The following is a 6,189-nucleotide window of genomic DNA, read 5'->3' as shown; positions in this document are numbered from 1 at the left end:
TCCCACACGCACTTCTAGTCTTCAGCAACTACACCCCCCTCCCATCCCAAATAATCAATTCTCAGCAAAGGCCACAGCTTCATTCCCTTACACACCCATCTCAATGAATTGGAGCCTGCCCTGATGCTGAACTCTTCTGTTGCTTCATCCCTGTTGTGAGACTTCTTAAGAAGTTTAACAACACCAGGTTAAAGTCCAACAGGTTTATTTGGTAGCAAAAGCCACACAAGCTTTCGGAGCTCTAAGCCCCTTCTTCAGGTGAGTGGGAATTCTGTTCACAAACAGGGCATATAAAGACACAGACTCAATTTACATGAGTAATGGTTGGAATGCGAATACTTACAACTAATCAAGTCTTTAAGAAACAAAACAATGTGAGTGGAGAGAGCATCAAGACAGGCTAAAAAGATGTGTATTGTCTCCAGACAAGACAGCCAGTGAAACTCTGCAGGTCCACGCAACTGTGGGGGTTACAAATAGTGTGACATGAACCCAATATCCCGGTTGAGGCTGTCCTCGTGTGTGCGGAACTTGGCTATCAGTTTCTGCTCAGCGACTCTGCGCTGTCGTGTGTCGCGAAGGCCGCCTTGGAGAACGCTTACCCGAATATCAGAGGCCGAATGCCCGTGACCGCATTCTTGGACACACGCATCTCCATTAAGGACAGTCACCTCAGCACCTCACTGTACCGCAAGCCCACGGATAACCTCACGATGCTCCACTTCTCCAGCTTCCACCCTAAACACGTTAAAGAAGCCATCCCCTACGGACAAGCCCTCCGTATACACAGGATCTGCTCGGATGAGGAGGATCGCAACAGACACCTCGAGACGCTGAAAGATGCCCTCATAAGAACAGGATATGGCGCTCGACTCATTGATCAACAGTTCCAACGCGCCACAGCGAAAAACCGCACCGACCTCCTCAGAAGACAAACACGGGACACAGTGGACAGAGTACCCTTCGTTGTCCAGTACTTCCCCGGAGCAGAGAAGCTACGGCATCTCCTCCGGAGCCTTCAACATGTCATTGATGAAGACGAACATCTCGCCAAGGCCATCCCCACATCCCCACTTCTTGCCTTCAAACAACCGCACAACCTCAAACAGACCATTGTCCGCAGCAAACTACCCAGCCTTCAGGAGAACAGTGACCATGACACCACACAACCCTGCCACAGCAACCTCTGGAAGACGTGCCGGATCATCGACACAGATGCCATCATCTCACGTGAGAACACCATCCACCAGGTACACGGTACATACTCTTGCAATTCGGCCAACGTTGTTTACCTGATACGCTGCAAGAAAGGATGTCCCGAGGCATGGTACATTGGGAAAACTATGCAGACGCTGCGACAACGGATGAATGAACACCGCTCGACAATCACCAGGCAAGACTGTTCTCTTCCTGTTGGGGAGCACTTCAGCGGTCACGGGCATTTGGCCTCTGATATTCGGGTAAGCGTTCTCCAAGGCGGCCTTCGCGACACACAACAGCGCAGAGTCGCTGAGCAGAAACTGATAGCCAAGTTCCGCACACACGAGGACGGCCTCAACTGGGATATTGGGTTCATGTCACACTATTTGTAACCCCCACAGTTGCGTGGACCTGCAGAGTTTCACTGGCTGTCTTGTCTGGAGACAATACACATCTTTTTAGCCTGTCTTGATGCTCTCTCCACTCACATTGTTTTGTTTCTTGAAGACTTGATTAGTTGTAAGTATTCGCATTCCAACCATTATTCATGTAAATTGAGTCTGTGTCTTTATATGCTCTGTTTGTGAACAGAATTCCCACTCACCTGAAGAAGGGGCTTAGAGCTCCGAAAGCTTGTGTGGCTTTTGCTACCAAATAAACCTGTTGGACTTTAACCTGGTGTTGTTAAACTTCTTACTGTGTTTACCCCAGTCCAACGCCGGCATCTCCACATCGTGAGACTTCTTCACAGTAAGAAGTCTCACAGCAAGCACCAGGTTAAAGTCCAACAGGTTTATTTGGTAGCGAAAGCCACTAGCTTTCGGAGCGCTGCTCCTTCGTCAGGTGACTTTAACCTGGTGTTGTGAGACTTCTTACTGTGTTTACCCCAGTCCAACGCCGGCATCTCCACATCCTCACTTCTTCAGACAGGAATCTCCACCCCCACCCTTTCCCCCGTGTATTCAGGATTCTCATTCCACCTGGACTCCCTCCCTCAGGCCGCTTACCTTCTCCAGATATTTTCATTGGAAACTGTCAGCATGACATCAAAGGTCCCAATTTCTTGCTCTGCTCATTCAGTGTAACCTATTTCCCTCTGACAAACTCATTCAGGTCCATCCCTAACATTGCCACTGAACCTGCTTACAAGGTGGCAATGTTGTAATTTGGTGAGCAGTCTCTAATTGGCAGAGACTAAAAGCTAACTCTCCGACACCTCTTATTTCAATCCCACCACCGACTATCAAGCCATTGTTTCCCAGACCAACACTGACTTCAGCTCCTCTGGAGATATTTCATATGTTTTGATTTATTATTGTCACATGTATTAATATACAGTGGAAAGTATTGTTTCTTGCGCGCTATACAGACAAAACACTCCGTTCATAGAGAAGGAAAGGAGAGGGTACAGAATGTAGTGTTACCGCCACAGCAAGGGTGTAGAGAAAGATCAACCTAGTGCGAGGTGGGTCAATTCAACTGTCTGATGGCAGCAGGGAAGAAGCTGTTCTTGAGTCGGTGGGTGTGTGACCTCAGACTTTTGTATCTTTTTCCTGGTAGAAGAAGGTGGAAGAGAGAATGTCCGGGGTGCGTGTGTCCTTAAATATGCTGGCTGCTTTGCTGAGGCAATGGGAAGTGTATGGGAGTCAATGGATGGAAGACTGGTTTGCGTGATGGACTGGACTTTGTTCATGACCCTTTGTACATTCTTGCAGTCTTGGACAGGGAAGGAATCATGCCAAGCTATGATACAACCAGAAAGGATGTTTCCTTTGGTGCATCTGTAAAAGTTGATGAGAGTCATAGCTGACATGCCAAATTTCCTTAGCCTCCTGAGAAAGTAGAGGCATTGGTGGGCTTTCTTAACTATAGTCTCAGCATGGACGGACCAGGACAGCTTGTTGGTGATCTGGACATCGAGAAACTTGAAGCTCTCGACCATTTCCACTTCATCTCCATTGATGTAGACAGGGGCATGTCCTTCACTATGCTTCCTGAAGTCAATGACTATCTCCTTCATTTTACTGATATTGAGGGAGAGATTATTGTCATTGCACCAGTTCACCAAATTCTCTACCTCTTTCCTGTACTCCGTCTCATCATTGTTTGAGATCCGACCCACTACGGTAGTATCATCAGAAAATTTGAAAATTGAGTTGGAGGGGAATTTGGCTACACGGTCATAGGTGTATAGAAGTATAGTAAAGGGCTGAGGACATAGCCTTGTGGGGCACCGGTGTTGAAGATGATTGTGGAGGAGGTATTGTTGCCTATCCTTACTGATTGCGGTCTGTGGGTTAGGAAGTCTAGGATCCAGTTGCAGACGGAGGAGCCGAGCCCCAGGCCACAGAGTTTGGAGATGAGTTTTGACGGAATAATGGTGTTGAAGGCTGAGCTGTAAATAGGACTCTGACATAAGTGTCTTTGTTACCCAGGTGTTCCAAGCCTGAGTGTAGGGCCAGGCAGACAAAGTAGAAAGGGTCGAGAACTTCAAGTCTTTGGGGGCCAGATCACCAACAACCTGTCCTGGTCTCCCCATGCCGACACTATAGTTAAGAAAGCGCACCAACAACTCTACTTCCTCAGAAGACTAAGAAAATTTGGCATGTCAGTTACGACTCTCACCAACTTTTACAGATGAACCATAGAAAGGATTCTTTCTGGTTGTATCACAGCTTGGTATGGCTCCTACTCTGCCCAAGACCGCAAGAAACTACAAAAGGTTGTGAATGTAGCCCAGTCCATCACGCAAACCAGCCTCCCATCCATTGATTCTGTCTACACTTTCTGCTTCCTCGGCAAAGCAGCCAGCATAATTAAGGACCCCACGCACCCCGGACATTCTCTCTTCCACCTTCTTCCATCGGGAAAAAGATACAAAAGTCTGAGGTCACGTACCAACCGACTCAGGAACAGCTTCTTCCCTACTGCTGTCAGACTTTTGAAAGGACCTACCTTGCATTAAGTTGATCTTTCTCTACACCCTAGCTATCACTGTAACACTACATTCTGCACTCTCTCATTTCCTTCTCTGTGAATGGTATATTTTGTCTGTATAGCGCGCAAGAAACAATACTTTTCACTGTATGGCAATACATGGGACAATAATAAATCAAAATCAAATCAAATCAAATCAGATGGTATTTTCTGTGATAGGCAAACTGTAGTGGATCCAGACAATCTGAGAGCTGAAATTGATCCGTGCCATGACTAACCTTTTGAAGCGCTTCATGATGATGGATGTCAGAGCCACGAGTGATAGTCATTAAGGCACGCTGCCTGGCTTTTCTTTGGTACAGGGGTCATCTTCTTGAAGCAGATAGGGACTTCAAATTTGTGTAAGGAGAGGCTAAAGATGTCTGCGAATAATCCCACCAACTGGTCCATGAAGAATCTGGGTACGCCATCTGGGCCAGTGGCTTTCTGTGGGTTGACTTTCAAGAAGGTTGCTCTGATGTCTGCGATAGTGATCTTGGGTACCAGTTTGGCGAAGGCTTCTGGAGCGGAAGGTGTGCTCTCACTGACCTCTTGCTCAAAACAGGCATTGAATGCCTGGACCTCATTGGGGAGGGATACATAGGTACCGGCAATTTTACATGCCTTCATCTTGTAGCCTGTTATATCTTGCAGCCCTTGCCATATTTGGTGAGAGTCTGTGTGGCTAGCCTGGTACTCTAGCTTGGTCTGGTACTGTTTCTTGGCATCTTTGATGGTTCTCCGGAGATTGTTTCTGGATTTCATGTATAGGTCAAGGTCGCCTGACTTGAACACCTCAGACCTGGACTTCAGGAAGCTGTGGATATCCCTGTTCATCCATGGTTTTCAGTTGGAAACACACAGATTTAGCATACAGTCTTCTATACATTTACTTGTTCAGGTTGGTCGCTGAGTTCTTAAGTATTGACCAGTCCAATGATTCAAAGTAGGTGATCATCCAATGGCTCTAATCTTGTAGAATCCAATCTCACATTGTCCATCCACCTCTTTTTCAAGGACCATAAACAATACTGTCCAAGTCAACCCACTGTTTCAGCCTGTTCATGCTCCACAGAACTTATTTCTTCCTATCTCAAGTCTATTTTTTCTCCCCTCATCCAATATCTTCCAACCTACATCTGTGACTCTTCAAATGTCCTCTACCACATTGACAGTTATTGATTTCCTGGCCTCAACTGCTTCCCCTTCATCAAGGACGTAAAGTCACTCTACACCTCCAAATCAACCAGGATGTCCTGTGGATGCTATGCTTCTTCCTGCAACAGAGGCATAACTAATCTCAAAAACACCACCCTCCTCTGTCTGCTGCGAATAGCTGTGTTGGGAAGGGCTGTCGAGGTGGAGGAAGTTCTAGAAAGAGGGAACAAAAGGACTTGGATTTAAATAGTCACCTCAGGAAGAAGGGAGGGAGGGATGGACGGATGGATGGAATTTTTAAAATAGAGTCATAGGGTGGGATTTTATGCTTGTCCCGAAACAGTAAAATCCTGCGCGAGGTCAACGACCTTTCCATGGTCTGCCCCTGGCTTGCTCCAATTCCCATGGCGGGCGGGGCCATAGATCATAGAATCATTCAGCGCAGAAGAGGTCCTTTGTCACATCGAGTCCACACCGACACATTAGAAACACCTGAACTCCCACCTAATCCCATCTGCCAGCACTTGGCCCATAGCTCTGAATGTTATGATGTGCCCAGTTCTCATCCAGATACTTTTTAAAGGATATGAGGCATACTGCCTCTACCAGACAGCGCATTCCAATGCATTACCCACCTTCTGGGCAAAAAATATTTTTCCTCACATCCCCCCCTAAACCTCCTGCCCCTCACCTTGAACTCTCGTGACTGATCCTTCAACTAAGGAGAACAGCTGTTCCATATCCACTCTTTCTATGTCTTTCATACTCTTGTCCACCTCAATCAGGTCGCCTCTCTGTCTTCTCTACTCCAACGAAAACAACCCAAGCCTATCCAATCTCTCTTCATAACTTAAA

The sequence above is a fragment of the Mustelus asterias genome, chromosome 17, assembly GCF_964213995.1.
Source record: "Mustelus asterias chromosome 17, sMusAst1.hap1.1, whole genome shotgun sequence".
NCBI lineage: Eukaryota > Metazoa > Chordata > Chondrichthyes > Carcharhiniformes > Triakidae > Mustelus > Mustelus asterias.
Note: the sequence above shows the minus strand (reverse complement) of the source record.